This window comes from Rhipicephalus microplus, chromosome 3 (genome assembly GCF_043290135.1).
Source record: "Rhipicephalus microplus isolate Deutch F79 chromosome 3, USDA_Rmic, whole genome shotgun sequence".
In the NCBI taxonomy this organism is placed as follows: domain Eukaryota; kingdom Metazoa; phylum Arthropoda; class Arachnida; order Ixodida; family Ixodidae; genus Rhipicephalus; species Rhipicephalus microplus.
The window spans coordinates 12,398,397-12,415,088 of record NC_134702.1 but is presented as its reverse complement, the minus strand read 5'-3'; the positions used below and the strand labels follow the sequence as shown (position 1 = coordinate 12,415,088).

General features: G+C 48.7%; 1 protein-coding gene across 3 annotated transcripts in view; it reads left to right on the top strand.

Moving 5' to 3' along the window:
* LOC119182172 (zinc finger protein basonuclin-2-like) overlaps positions 1-16,692 on the top strand; it is a 302,065-nt gene that overhangs the window by 259,434 nt on the left and 25,939 nt on the right. The window lies entirely within an intron of this gene.

Sequence of the window (16,692 nt, the reverse complement as noted above, 5' to 3'; positions counted from 1 at the left end):
CGGATGACTACGGAAATTTCGAGCATCTGGTTTTTTTTTTTAACGTGCGCCTATACATCGAACAGTACACTACATGGCGTCTAGCATTTCACGTCGGACATGCGACTGCCGCGCCCTGAATCGAACCCACGACCTTCGGGCCAGCAGTCGAGCATCGAAATCACTGTACCACATGAAGCGGACTGTTAGCTCATCGTCAGCGCTGATCGAAACTTCGGAAAAACATACGCGCTTGTATTGCTCTGAATGCTTCACTGTGAGCCACCAAAATACGGAAAGGACACGTATTATTTTTTGACGAAGTATAAGAACCTCGTCGATGTTTTATTCCTTACAGTGACTTCAAAGTGGTCCTATAGAGTTGTCAATAAGAAATATTTTGTTTGTGTCTTTTCACGGCACTCTGTGTTCGTGGATAATTTGCAAATAGTAAGGCTTAATTCTTGCGCACTCCTATGTACTCAGCCTTTTTTCTCTATACTGACGAAAAAATATATATATTCACAGACGACTGTGACGATCAGTTGTTGAACCAGCAAAACGTTTTTTACAGCTGCTCGAGCTATATCTGAAGTAAACTTCAGTGCGGTTTGACGAGATTGTTTCCGTAGCTGACAGGGCTTGAATACGTGCACACAGGAATAACTATTCCGTATGCAGTGACACTACCATAGATGTTACATAAAAACAGCATGTTTCGTGCACACGATTTCTTGCTTCCTCTCTTTCCCACCTTTCCGTTTCCCTCTGTCATTCCCCAATCGTATGTTAGGCAGTTGGACGAATTAGAGATTGACCTTGCTAGCTTGTGCGTTTTTTGCTTGCGGTTCTATGCGTCATTCATTCAGACCGTTTTTTTATTCGCCCAAATGGTGTCAAAGTTTGGAATAACAGATAGGTGATCTACTTACTATATCCATGTTAGAAGACAGAACACGCAAGTACGCACTTAATTGATAAGTGTTCGTGGTGTCTTGGCTTTGCTCTTGTGCACGTGTTCTCACGCCTCGTTTTAGAACATGAATACTTGATTGATATGTGGGGCTTGACGTCCTAAAACAACCATATGATTATGAGAGACGCCGTAGTGGAGGGCTCCGGAAATTTCGACCACCCGGGGTTCTTTAACGTGCGCCCAAATCTGAGTACACGGGCCTACAACATTTCCGCCTCCATCGGAAATGCAGCCGCCACAGCCGGGATTCGAACGCGTGACGTGCGGGTCAGCAGCCGAGTACCTTAGCCACTGGACCACCGCGGCGGGGCTAGAACATGAATACTGTGTTGAAAAGTGAGCAGCCGAGCATGACGTTGTGGTGACTTGATAATAAAAACGCCGTGTTTTTATCAGCCGCACAGCAGCGCCTACACAGCGAGTGGACCGTTCTTGTATAAGAGATGGATACACGAGCGCGAGCTGCGTTGTTTTTTGGGGTAGCACCTTCAAGCACCGCTGCGTCCGCGGCACGCACAACGTGAGAGGACCCTGGGCGAACCGGAAGAATATGAAGAACAAGTAGCTCGGCGTTCGAGCGTGCCTAATGGCGGCCGCGCGCGGTTTCATTAGGCGCCGCGCACATAATCACATGTGGGGCGGAACAATCGGCACACTCACCTGGTTCCGCGCGACCGCCGGCGGCACGACGACGACACACCGATGCATAAATTATGTGGGGGCGGGATCGGCCGGACACCTCGACGCGCGCCAACTCCGCCGACGCAGGTGCGCCGGGACCGCGCTACACGACTGCCGTATAATAGAACAGACTGCGTTCAGGAGGAGGTAAGTTTATTTACAGAAAAGCAGAGAGGTCGGCCTGAGCGATAGCTTGGTCTAGCCTACTCTACACTGGGGGAAGGGAAAGGGGAAAAGAAAGATTAACGGATGATGATGGTGAGATAGAAAGGTGAGTATGTAGTGTTCTTTCTAGCTGAGACACATTTTATAGCCGCGCACATAGTCCAGTTGTTTCCAAAAAGGTTATAGCTGCTCTTGTGACCACAGTGGCACTGTTGGTGCCTGGCCAAGGGCCCAACATGGTCTCATCAGTTAATGACCATATACACTGTGATATAGTTCAGTAGAAGAAATCAGTGTTTGCCGTTCACGTGCGTATGCTGAGCAGACACAAAATATGTGCTCAAGTGTTTCTGGCATATAGCCGGGCGTCAGCTGAAGACGCCCCTCCGTGGAACTGAAAACTGTACAGTGGTGAACGGCAAACTCACAAATTCTCTTATGCATTTGGCTAAGAAGAAAACCGTCTTTTTTTTCCTGCTCATTCAATAGATTGATCCTCCCCCGCTCCTCTCTGAAAACTTTACAGGCCTGACGTGGTTCAGCACTGCATGCCTCCGTGATCTGTCCACCTTTTGATTAAGCGACGTTGTTAAATGATGACGTCGTCATACGTCTTCACGTTTGTGCTATCGCGTTGACGCCAATATTGGTTATTACGACGTCAAAATGACGTCATATGGTGTAGCTATCACTCGTGCCGACGCCCTGGGACGCCAATGCTCAACTTTCGCGTTTAATGAGGCTGCTGATGCCACAAAAATATTTACTTTCATGTGCCGCGTAAAGCTATATACGTAACAACGTTTGGAAGTGCACCCCCCCCCCCCCTTCCCACTGGCCTCCATTGTTTCTTTAATATCTTGCCACCGCTGCATACGCGTCAGCCCATTGACTGACAATCCTTCTTTTTCTCTCCCGCTTCTCTTTCCTCTCTCTTATCTTTATGCCCCCCTTCCCATTCCCCCAGCGTAGGGTAGCAAACCGGGCATGTGCCTGGTTAACCTCCCCTGCCTTCTCTCTCTTTGTTCTTGTCCTCCTCCTCCTTGCAATTACCATTTACGTTGAATTGCCTGTGGTGACAAGATGCTTTTCTTCATAGATTCGAGAAATTGACGAAAGGGATCCGCGCAGTCCGGGATTAGAAAAAAAAAATATTTTTGAAAGCACCTCGCACTCTACAGTTTACAGCTCTTATTAAGTGTATACTTCTTAGTGCACTCACACCATATATTATCGCTCTGCCTTTTTTTCTTCTCTTTTTTTTTTTCACACAGAGCTTTGTCGCTTTGCACATATACCTGTTTATTTTTGATGTCAGCCGGACCATATAGAATGAAGTTCAACACTTTATCAGTGTACGAGTATGCACATAATACAGTGGATGACATGAATTCTGCCCCTTTTTGGAAAGATTTTTGAGGCATCCGTTAAAGACAACAGTGTCATGCACTTCTATGTCATTCGCCCTTGCTAGCACAGTTTTTTGTATTACGTCGACACCGTACATCGTAGTACATCAACGCAGAAAGCCATATATATATACGAGCCCTCCTGCACTTGAAGGTAACACCACTGAGCGACAGCCTGTGAAACAGTGGGCTGCATGTCTGTGGTGTGCAGTGCATGTGCATCTTCTTCTCTCGCTCTCTTACTCCCGTATTACCCTCTCCCCTCGTGTAGAGAAGTTTAGTTAACCTTCCTACCTTAACTATATTCTTTCTCTCTCCCTCTTATTACAATGCCAAATGGCAACAAGTGGTCCTTTTATTTTTATTTGTATGTGATGAAAAATGAGAACATGGGTTACGTGAGAACCTGTTGTCACATCATCATGATGATAATACTGAAGAAGCCCACAAAAATAACAAAAAAGAATCTAGAGCGAATAAATGAGTAAGAAAGCAAAAAAAAATAACGTAAAAATATGTGGCACATGAAAGATGGGCAGTATATAAGGTCATCTCAGCTTCATTCGACACCGAGAAAATGTTGCATATATGAACGAAAATTCACGTAACAAAGGCTGCGCGGTGACGTCAGCGACGATGTTCTAGTTTTGTCACATTCTTTATAGAATGTCAATTAACATCTCGTTATCATTGTAAAATAATCTCATGCAGTGCATTGTTTGTTACGGAATGCTGTTCACATTGTTAAGTGTATCACTTTTGTATACTGTGTTGTATGTAACAGCAACCACAACACACAGAGTGATAGTGATGATAGTGGTGGAGGGTATGGTTATTATTATAACGATGACGATGTTAGAGGCTGGCTTAGCCTGGGAGATCTGTCCGGTAAGTTCTCTGCCATAGCTTCGTTGTCATTGCGTGTAGAGTATTTCACGGCTGAATCGCTTAGTCTATCGCTGAAATATCAGAAGGATGCGGGATGCTTCTTTACTCACTGTCCTCCTGGGATGCCCGTCTAATCATCAATTTGCCGCGGTGGGGTCGCGCTCGCTGTGCTCAGCTGCTGACCCCAAGGTAGCGGGTTCGATAGCGGCCACTGCAGTCGAACTTTGATGGAAGCGAAATGCTAGGGGCCCGCGTGTAGTGCACGTGCGACGGCAGCGCACGTCAAAAAACACCAGGTGCATGGTTGAAATTTGCGAAGCCCTCCACCACGCCATGCCTCATAATCACATCGTGATTTTGGCTGGAGTAAAACCACAGATATTATATTATGACTATTCATCGCCAAACATTTTACTCAATAAATAGTTAATGCGGTGAGCCAGTTCGAGATATTTCTAAATGTCTTTCTGCATTTAACATCTTCATTTTAATCAGTGATGCAAGAGGATCAAACACAGTTCAATCCTGTTCCGGCCCATACGTTTCTCCTGACGCGACGTCCGCACATGCAGGGCTGCGTTCGCAAACACTGCGTGACGAACCGAAAGCGAACGCCGCGTCTCATTCACACACATCGGCGAGAGCGAGAAGAAATTTATCGCGCGCGACGCTACCGTCGCCGCATGATGGCGCTCCTGGTGCGGGACGCCCTTCCGTCTCGTGACACAGGCGTGTCTCCTCGTTACTCTCGCGCTCACGTCTCTGAAAGAGGAGAGCCGGCGGCAGCGAGGTGTATACATGTATACTCGCTTGGCGCGCGCGCCGCGAAAATGTGAGCGCACACACGCTCACACCGTCACATGTGAACCGCGGCGCGTGGGCGATTTTAGAGCGTGACGCGGAATTATACGCGAGCACTGCACGCGTGGCTGGCTTCCTCGGTGCTGCTGCTCGAAAAGAGAGAGCCCGGTTAGTTTGACGCGTGCTCTGCAGAGCAGGAACTCGGGCCGGTTGTGTGTTCTCGGAGGAGAGTGCCGTAAGGGGCAGCGCCGAAGCGTGGAGTTCTTTATTTTTTTGTCGTGTATACGTATAAAGTGGCTGCTTGGATCGACAAACAAGAAAAGAACGCCTGGGGCTTAGTTGTGGCTTAGTTGTGCTTAGTTGTGTGAACCACTGCGTGACGGCGAAGGTCCTGCGACGCAGAGAGCGCCCCCAGATCGGTCCTTGTAGCACTTGTTGTTACAAGCGCAGACGTACACGTCGTGTACAAGAGGCGTTGAACGGGCAGAGGCGTGGGTGCGTCACGAACGAGCGATGGACGCAGTTCGAGCACCCATGGATACAGCATGCGTTTGTCTGTTCGCGAGTCTCCTTTCTCTCACTTCTCGTCGTCGATAGGCCAATGACCCCTGCATGTTCAATTTACGGCCTGTCTCGCTGCTATCGTATCTTGATGTGGTCACACATGTCGAGTCGCGCGCATCCAGTTGGCAGAAGTGGCTTGTGTGGCCGCCATGATATACGACAAAAAATGAATTGTAGGTGAATGCTTCGCATGTAAAGTGAAAAAAGAAAACAATAAAAAACGCGAGTCACTTACATGATGGTATTTCATCTTCTGTAGCGCACAGAAAAGACAGGAACACAGGCGTACGACGATGTCCACGTTGCCGTGTACGCGTATACTTTCTGTCTTCTATATATAAATGTTAAGACGCATGTGAAGTTCTGTCACTGTTTCGTGAGCGTTTTCTCCGACGATGTACTCAAATATCGGAGAGCATTATTATAGGCTGTCTTTCCACCAGGGTTCGCCGACAAGGTATCGTATTGAAACAGGGAGGTTCGTTGCATACTGGCATTTCTGATGGAGGCGGAAATGTTGTAGGCCCGTGTGCTCTTATTTGGGTGCACGGTAAAGAACCCCCAGGTGGTCGAAATTTCCGGAGCCCTCCACTACGGCGTCTCTCATAATTATATGGTGGTTTTGGGACGTTACACCCCACATAGCAACGGGTGTAGCTACAAGCAGTTAGAAGCACATGTTCGTATCTCATAGAGGAAATAAGGAAAGTGTGGTTGTTACAGTTCATAGATATTGAAAAAAATACCATTATTTACCTGATCACAACAGCATATGAGTTGTGAAAAAATCTGATGGTCCATTCGAGAGCAACCTGAAAGCCATTCTCACTTAATAGGAACATCTACGTGTAATTCCTATTAGAGGGACACATTCGTTGATAATGCTCGTTGATAATGTTCGTTGGACACTCGTTGATAATCCACCTGTCTGTTGGAGTACATGCGCCTAAAGCCTCGAGTTCACAATTATATTCGTGCGTGAGCACACATGTTTCAGCACAGCCCCAGTCATGAGAATGCATTACAACAGTACAAAATAGAAGAGAATCTCGCTTTTCACTAAAACCGAGCTACGTAGCTCGGTTGGAAATGCCTTGGCTCAGAACGTCTATTATTTTTGAAATCTATCTTACAGGCTTCTTGGCTTTTCAGGAGACGAAGAAATATTTGTGTGTACGTTTCTCTCTGCTTATAGCAAATGTTTGTTAATGGTCATCGACTCTCCGGGGCCCAGAGTGAAGGTGCGAAATATAACGGCTTTTTGGATGCAACAACCAGAAGGCTTTCTGGTCGACTTTATACATATCGTCAAAGAACACGCGTAGCCATTGTTGAAAATGTAAGACGCTGACGGTGACGCATAGCGTGACTACAATCATCATTAGAATCAATGGCATTGAAGGGGAAAGAGAAGCCAGGCGTGCCGTTGATCTCCGTTCGTCATAGAACATTAAGAACCTAGGCAATAAAAATGCGTGCAATGTGCGAGTATACGTAAGTATATGGCGAAGAATTGGTGTACCGATTTAGGTGAATGAAGCCCCTCCCCTCCGCACCCTAGATTTGTGGGGTTTAACGTCCCAAAACCACCATATGATTATGAGAGACGCCGTAGTGGAGGGCTCCGGAAATTTCGACCACCTGGGGTTCTTTATCGTGCACCCAAATCTGAGTATACGGGCCTACAACATTTCCGCCTCCATCGGAAATGCAGCCGCCGCAGCCGGGATTTGAACCCGCGACTTGCGGGTCAGCAGCCGAGTACCTTAGCCACTAGACCACCGTCCCCTCCGCACCCTACCCTCCGTGCATGCGCTTATTATGGCTGCGACATTTCATTTTCATTTCATTTTCATTTCATTTTCATTTCATTTTATTATACTGTCAGCCCCATTGGGCTATAACAGGGGTGGAAAAAAACCAATATACATATACAGAAAAATAGGTACTCCCTATACAACTTCTATTATACATAACAATGAATGACAAGAAATAGCCAAAGCACTCTGCTCTTGAGGACATAGAATAAGCAAAATATAAACTATACATCTTTATACACGACATCCTTTAGGCCCTTCAAGAAAGAAGGTGGAACACGCGCGTTCCTTTCTGCGTTTTCGTGAGCGCGCGGTATACACTTCGGTCGCGCGAGATCTGCACCGCGATCCCTTGGCACCGCGCCCTGGCACCGTTGTTGTGACCGGCGCCGGAGCTGAAGAGGGAGCGGCGCTCCTTTAATCTTCAAACCAAACCGAACGACCGGCTGCCTACTGTTAGGACCGGCGCCAGGTCTGACAATGGATCGGCGTTCCTTTTGATGTTCCTTTTTAGTCGCCAAACGGGTTGGCGGCCTGTGTCCGCCATGTATTGTTCCCCCCTGGCCGGAGGGTGCGGCGTCTTGCCGCCACGACACCGTGAGCAGTTCGGGAGACCACAAGTGCAGCTTCTTCTTTGGAAGATGACGGCGGCGGCGGCGGCCGGAAATCGTCCCGCTAATTGAACGAGTCGTTCGGCGACCGTTTGAAGCTTGTTTACGGCGGCCCTTTCGATGGATGCAGTCATCAACTTCAGACCCCTCGCCCAGCGACACCCCTTGACGAGGAGGAGCCACGTTCGTGCCCCATGGCCGTGCAGTGACCACGCTTCAATTTTGAACGTTCACGTGGACCGTGCGTGCTCGTCACCCTCGCGGGTAATGTGTGATCCGTGGTTGGACGGTGCCCTCTGTACGCGGTCCCCGATCTAGGGATCTGGGGAGGACAGACCCTTTATAATGAGCCCCCACGGCTCATTCGGTGTGCTTTTTTTCGAGAAGAGAACCAGGCAGAACAGAGCAGAACCGAGCAGAACCATGTAGAACCAAGCACCATGGAGCGCTATGTTAGGAGTCATGTAGAAGCCTGCCACGTTTGAGGGCTCACCGTGTAGGGAGTTCGCAATGTATATATTGTAAATAAACCCTCTTCAAGTCTCTCTTCCTCCTGCCTCGACAACTTCATCCCGGACCCCCGGTGTCTGGAAACCCCGGTCGCAACAACTGGTTGGCAGCGGTGGGATACGAGTCTGCGACGGAGAGCGACATGTACCGGAGGCCAGCCGAAAGCCCTGGAACTCGGCGGGATCGAAGCAGCGTACCACCACCGCACGTAATGGGGTGAGTGCCTGGCTTTGTGCTTGAGATATATCGAGTCTTTTAGCCTAGATTCGTTAAAAGATAGATATAACCAACAACTGCCTGGCCACTGTGGTTGTTATCTCAGCACAAGGCAGCACTGGATGATTATCTGAGCAAGTACGCTAAAGCAGGAAAGCTTAGATGATTCAATAGGAACAAGTGGTAATGTTTCAAAATTTCTAAGGGTACGTTGCGGGTTAAATTTTAGGATGTTGTAAAAAGCAGGAGTGAAAATTAACAGGAAACAAGTAGAGAGGGATGTTGGCCACGTAGTGCTACTTGGGTGCTTAAGCTTGTGGTCTCCGCTGTGAGATTTGCCAGGCTTCAATTTCTCTAGACCCAGAATTGAAACGCTGGTGGGTTTGTGTTTTGTCACAGCTGAGCCAAAGCAAAGTAGTCGCCATGGATCTTACGAGATTGACGAGAGAGAACCTGCTGAACCTGTGTTGGGATCTGGAGCTAGATTTTAATGATGATATGCCTGCTTCTAAACTCCGCGAAGTGATTCTCGAAAGCAATAGTGACAATGAGGAAATCGAGCACTTCGGGAATATGTACTTATTGGACCAGGAGGAGGAAGTAAAAAGGGCGCAAAGAAAGGAAAGATGGCGCCAGGAGGAATTGGAAGCTGAGCGCAGGCATGAAGAACATATGGAAGTACAAAGGGCGCAAAGAAAGGAAAGATGGCGCCAGGAGGAATTGGAAGCTGAGCGCAGGCATGAAGAACATATGAAAAGGATGCAGGAATTAGACGAAGAGATAGATAGGATTCGGCGTAGAGGGGTGGCATTGCAGCAGAGTGGTCAATCCGTAGATGTAGCGCACGAGCGGTGCAAGGTAGCGGCGGTGCCGTTTAAGGTTGAAGAGAAGGCTACAGGTCAGAAAGTTGTAGATGTAGCGCACGAACGGTGCGATGTAACGGCGGTGCCGTTTACAACTGAAGCGGAGGCTACATGTCTGATATCTGTAGATATAGCGGCGGTGCCGTTTGAGGCCGAAGAAAAGGCTAGTGCCTGTAAGGGAATGGAACAGGTTTTAACCCATTCTGAGGGAAAAGAGCTCGCGGTCGCAGCAGGGTGTGAGGGTTCCGTGGTGGTGGAAACGGAGTTAAGATTAACAGAGTGTTCCATCGAACCTTGCAGCCCTGTAGACCATGTTGATGAGCATCAGAGGCGGACGAAAGGCTCCAGGTTTGGCACCAAGGAATGTGCCAAACGGAGAAAGCGTCCGAAAAACAGAAGCGCGGCAAGGCTCGCGATCAGCGCGGCGCGTTTGACGAGGACCTTCAAACGGCGTGGCGGATTTGCGAGAAAAGGCCCGTTGTCTTCTCTGACTGGCTCGAATCGCATGCGTCTAAGCGGCCGGAGAGTGAGGAAAAGAAAAGCGCAATCTACGCGGCCGCGGTCTAGCGATGAACTGATAAGTGATCATCAGGACTGGGCGCGCGAGACGGCGGAGGAGCATATCGGTGATGAAGAACGTCAGAGTAGGACGAAAGGCTCCCAGGTCCGCGCCAAGAAGCGTGCACAGGGGAGAAAGCGTCCGAAGGGCAACAGTAAGGCAAAGCTCGCGATGAGCACAACGCGTTCGAGTAAGGTTTTCAAACGGCGGAGTGACATCGCGAGAAAAGTGCCGTTGTCTTCTCTGACGGGTCTGTATCGTATGCGTCCGAACCGCCGGAAAAGAAAAGCGCATCGTACGCGGCAGTGTTGGAAGGATGAATTGCTAGGCAATCATTCAGACAGTGCGCGCGGGAAAGCTAACAAGCAAGTGGGTGCTGACGAGCATCAGAGGTTGGCGAAAGGCTCCGTAGACGGCACGAAGAAGCGTGACAAACGGAGAAAGCGCCGTAAAGACGAGGCAAAAATCGCGACGCGTTTGAGGAATGTATTCAAATGGCGGAGCGAAATTTCAAGAAAGTTGCCGTATCGCAAGCGTCCGAGCGGCCAGAGAACAAAGAAAAGAGAAGCGCATTGTGTGCGTAAGTGGCCGAAGGGCAAGAGACCCTTCCGTTGTTCTCGCGGTGCATTGGACGGGGTGCGGGGCAAAAGAGTCGGTGGTTTTCGAGGGGCAGGAAGCGACAGCAAGTCGGCTTCGAGGAACGTCGCGGGGTTCGGTAGCAGGGCGATTGACGCGTGTTGTAGACCCCGCTTCTCGAGAAAATCGTTCCGGGCGCGACCACCACGAGTTAGACTAAAAGTTAGTGAGAACAGCTGTTAGCCTGTCAGAAAACGTCGACTCGGGACTGTAAAAAGGAATGTTTTGGTTGTTTACTTTAGTGATTTTGTAAATAACTCGTTTGTACTTTGTTTTCGTTAGCGCTCTATCATTTTGGTAGCCTATATGCGTTGTATAGATCTATTGGAAGGATAGTGACACGCATTAGAGCGTACAGAATTAGGCGTTTGTCATCGGCACCGGAGTTGGTTTGTATGCGTCCGAGCCGCCGGACAAAACGAAAAAAAAAAAAAAGCACGTTGGGTAGAAAGGCAGACCCTTTCGTCGCTCTATCGACGGCATGTTTGATGGACTGCGGGAGTGCGAGGTACTCAGCGAGAGTAAGAACGCAGGTTGTCAGCGCAGAGCTTTGCGGGGGTCGGAGGCGAAGCGAATGGGTTTTGCCATTGTTCCATTCCCGTTCGCCTAAAAAGACCCACAGGACGCGACACCGCGCGTTAGTCCCAAAAAGGAGTAGACATCCGTGAGCTTTTGACGATGGTCATTAGTGGATTTATTTTGTTTTGAAATTTGCTTTTGACTGTTTAAGTTGTTTTGGATTTTAATGTGTTTTTTAAGAATCTCGTCTACCAAATAGTGTTTAGGTAACACATTTTTTGGTTTTGTTCATTTCTTGGGCGTTGTACGTTTAGCTAAGGTAAGCGTTGTGCGATTGCATAAACGACACGCATAGGAGCCTGCGTCATGGTAGATACGTGTAAATGAGCAGGAGCAACGTTATGAACTAATTATGACTGAGCGTAGAGACGCAAAGTTATTGCTTGCGAGATTTTTCAGGATTCATGCGAAACTTTTTTTGTTGTTCATTTAATGTTTTGTTCGCATGTGTCCGGTGTGTAAGAAAAGCTAGCTCGTGAGTTTATATGTATGCTTTGTGAAAGTGGCAACAGCAAGGGAACGGTTAGGTGGTATCTCCTCCAGGCAGGCGCACTGTGATGTGCGTTTGCGGATGTATAATAAAGAGGTTCCTAATGCAGGTGCAGCACGGCAGTTATGCTTTCGTCTTCTCAAAAGGAATTGACGACTGGCTTTGGCGGCACTAAAATTTCGGGAACTTAAAGATAGCGTGAAGTAAAATGCTTCATTTTATGAGTATGATACCTGGTGGGTTACGGCGGATTACTCACGCAAGCACTCGGGTATGCCACGGTGAGCGCATCACTTGACAGTTAGTTTTCTTGAAAGCAGTTTGATGGGAAGATTATTATCGGATCGGGATTAGGAGTTTTGGTGAAACCTCAGAGAAACGTCCCGATTGCTGCTTTGTGTTTGGTAATACTGCTTAAGTAAGGTTGCTTTTGGATAATTTGTCGGACTCGACGTGTCTCAGTGCGGGCAGGGTGCTCTCCCGTGCCTGTGGTGGTGTGTATGAATGCTTTTCCCAGAGGGGAGCCACAAGGAACGAGAGGGAAAGAGTCCTTGGCTGAGCGTCATCAGCAGTGGCCTGGAAGACAGCACTACACAGCGACACTTCGAGCAACCTGTGCAGCTGGTCACCCTCAGGTCGCTTCTCCCGCCGGCGGACGAGCTGTTGTGACCGGCGCCGGAGCTGAAGAGGGAGCGGCGCTCCTTTAATCTTCAAACCAAACCGAACAACCGGCTGCCTACTGTTAGGACCGGCGCCAGGTCTGACAATGGATCGGCGTTCCTTTTGATGTTCCTTTTTAGTCGCCAAACGGGTTGGCGGCCTGTGTCCGCCATGTATTGTTCCCCCCTGGCCGGAGGGTGCGGCGTCTTGCCGCCACGACACCGTGAGCAGTTCGGGAGACCACAAGTGCAGCTTCTTCTTTGGAAGATGACGGCGGCGGCGGCGGCCGGAAATCGTCCCGCTAATTGAACGAGTCGTTCGGCGACCGTTTGAAGCTTGTTTACGGCGGCCCTTTCGATGGATGCAGTCATCAACTTCAGACCCCTCGCCCAGCGACACCCCTTGACGAGGAGGAGCCACGTTCGTGCCCCATGGCCGTGCAGTGACCACGCTTCAATTTTGAACGTTCACGTGGACCGTGCGTGCTCGTCACCCTCGCGGGTAATGTGTGATCCGTGGTTGGACGGTGCCCTCTGTACGCGGTCCCCGATCTAGGGATCTGGGGAGGACAGACCCTTTATAATGAGCCCCCACGGCTCATTCGGTGTGCTTTTTTTCGAGAAGAGAACCAGGCAGAACAGAGCAGAACCGAGCAGAACCATGTAGAACCAAGCACCATGGAGCGCTATGTTAGGAGTCATGTAGAAGCCTGCCACGTTTGAGGGCTCACCGTGTAGGGAGTTCGCAATGTATATATTGTAAATAAACCCTCTTCAAGTCTCTCTTCCTCCTGCCTCGACAACTTCATCCCGGACCCCCGGTGTCTGGAAACCCCGGTCGCAACACCGTGCACCATTCGCACGCACGAGAGACATCTAGCGCTCGTTAAGTGTCGTGAAAACAGCCGGCGCCCGCTTCTCGCCAACTGCGATGAGAGCCGATCGGAGCAACGACTACGACGCACGCCCCCTATCGGAAACTTGTCACGCGGGCGCGAAGGCGCACCGCGGGTGCCCAGCCGTGCGTACTCACTCTATACCCTCATCGGCTCATCGATGCGTCGACGCGATTAGAGCAGCCCTTCGTCGTCGCGTTGCCCATTAATCGGCCGGGCGACTGTCGTCGCAGAGGATGGCGACAGCCGAAGGAGGCAGGGGGGGACACACCGTTTGGTTCGGGCCCTGCGGGCACCATTAGTATAGGTGGGGGGGTGGCCCTCATCAGTATTCCGCCGAGTCACGGATCCGGGAGCAGCGGACCGGCCGGCCTTGGCCGCTTGATCACCGGGGCTTGGCCGCTGCCGATCGGTTTTCATTTTTTTGTCGCACGTCCTCTTAGTGTGTACTGTATACATATATGCGCGGCCGTGATCGCAGTCGCCGTGAGTCCTTACTGCGCGGAATGTGTACACACTGCCGATCGCGTAAAAGCTCCCACGCTTCCACGGACACGCTGCGGCCCCGTCCTTTTTTACCGGGCCGCACCAACGGGTTCTTCCGGTGCGATTAACACCGCAACCGCACTCTACGACTTTCCATCGAGCACGGGAAAGCTCGACTCCGTATACTCAAAAAACTGTGCTCGGTTAAGTCACAATGTGAAATGCGCTTTTAATGAGGACTATAGTTATAGCGCGAGAACAAAACGACGACACAGAGGCAAGAAGGACACGAGCGCTTGTCACATGTGTCGTCGTTTTGTTCTCGCACTATAACTATCGTCATGCCATACCAACTAGCCCAAGATGCCACACTTCTACATTTAATGAAGAGCTTCAGTAACATATGGCTGGTTGCTGGTGCATAGTTATAAGTATATCGTCAAGAACTTAACAAGACACAAATAAGACAAGACGAGGTACTCAGAGCCCTATTAAAGGGGACGTCAGCCAAGCCGCGTTAAGACAGTGCATTGCATTGATACTGCTCCTTCCGCTCCCGTGCAGTGCGGGGTAGCAAACCAGATACAATTCAGTTTGTCTTCTTGTCATTTTCCTTCCATCTCTCCCTCAGTGATTACGGCTAACCTCTTCTCAGAACGAATGCCTGTGTCCGATGAGGTCGCGTGAAATTCCTGACGCGAATTCAGTCATTAACGACGATTTAGTGCGCCACAAGGAAATTAGTTTTTTTTTTCAATCTTTCACAAAATACTTCACTTATTTAGCACTTCGTTACGACGCGCTGAGTCGATTATGTATTTTTTTTTCTTTTCCGCAGTAGGCCTCGTCTTGTTGCGAATATGTGTTGCCTCCAGTGATTTTTTTTTTCTTTCACGCAACCTAGGTTGCTCGCGGTTCAAATATCAAAGCGCTGTTGCTTTTCTGTCATCGTACACATTGTCCACTCCTGATTTATGTTTAGCAGATGTTTAAACTGCCACATACTGTCTGATTTCCACCTTTGATATCTATATTTTATCATCTCCTTTTCTTTCACTCCCTTTTTTGACGACTCTGCGTGATTCGTGTCTATGGTATCGCGTGAAGAGCGATATGTTCATGCAAGACGCAACGAAGAGTCTTTGACATTCGAGAAAAAAAGAAGACTGATTAGACTTGTTTTGTGTTCCGATTTGCCCCGTTTACGACTCTCTTAAGAAAGGACGCGTAAATTATTTTTGGAGAATCTTACGCTCTTGTTGAAAAATTGCTGGTTCCGTGAGGGTCTTTGGTCTCTTTAAAGGGGGCCATTTGCGCGGAGAGTGATTGATTGATTGATATGGGGGGTTTAACGTCCCAAAACCACCATATAATTATATGAGAGACGCCGTAGTGGAGGGTTCCGGAAATTTCGACCACCTGGGGTTCTTTAACGTGCACCCAAATCTGAGCACACGGGCCTACAACATTTCCGCCTCTATCGGAAATGCAGCCGCCGCAGCCGGGATTCGATCCAGTTTGCGCGGAGAGTAGGAAGAGAGAGAGAGACTAAGAAGAAAGGCAGGGAGGTAGTTAGGCTCGGTCGGCTACCCTACACGTGGTGTGAGTGAAACGGGGAATATTATAGGTAACATAGAGATAGAAATAGATAAGATCACTGAAGAGTAAAGTACCGTCTTTTTAGAGTAAGGACAGATACGAGCGGCGTGCTTTGCATGACGTCAGAGGCGGTATACCTCAAGCAAAGGTTGTCATATATCCGCACGCAGGTGACAGACAGGCGATAGCCGCTCACCTTTAGGCGCTGACGCAAAACATTTGCGACTCTTTTTCTTCGCAAGAGAGAATCATGGCGAGACTGGCCGGCTGTCAAAATTGTCCTGACGCGGACGTTCGCATTTTGTCGCGATTGTTTAACGGTGTCCGGTGCTGTCACTGGAGCATATATCAAAACACTTGGCTCTGTGGCGGTGGGTGCTACGGTCTTCGTCACTCAGTATATTAGATGACATCGACTGCTCTCATCTTCTCGGTTTACTCCGGCGAAGAAATAGACGGATTAGACGAGAAGTGGCCGGTGAAGTTCTAATTTATCGAGCATGGTTATTGGTGGTGTATGCTTCGATCATATTGGCGATGATTGGGGTAAAAAAGAGACCACACAGGAGTGTTCCTGTATCAGGACTGTTTACGAAAGTACGCTTTTACGATCTTTAATTAAGAGTACTTTGTTCGATATACAGTTCTCTACTCGTTCCGAAATTTTTAACTATTGATCGTCAAGCAATGCTCTTAGCACACGTGTATTATTGTACTCGCGGACAACTTTTCTTGGCAATGAAGGGAAGGCCGCGGAGCCAAAGTGGGCGCCTTACCCTGCTGAAGAATACAGTGCCACAATTGCGGCTGTGTTTTTCGCGTGAAATCAGTAATGGTAATAATAATAATAAACAGCATTACTATGTTTTCGACGCGATGCTGTTTGTTAAGAGACACAGCACAGCCCCGCCGCGGTGGTCTATATACTCGGCTGCTGACCCGCAAGTCGTGGGATCGAATCCCGGCTGGGACGGCTGCATTTCTGATTGAGGCGGAAATGTTGCACGCCCGTGTGCTCAGATTTGTGTGCACGTTAAAGAACCCCAGAAGGCCAAAATTTCCGGAGCCCTCCACTACAGCGTCTCTCATAATCTTATTATTATTATTATTATTATTATTATTATTATTATTATTATTATTATTATTATTATTATTATTATTGTTGTTGTTGTTGTTATTGTTGTTGTTGTTGTTATTGTTGTTGTTGTTATTATTATTATTGTTGTTATTGTTGTTATTATTGTTTTTGTTGTTATTGTTATTGTTGTTGTTGTTGTTGTTGTTGTTGTTGTTGTTGTTGTTGTTGTT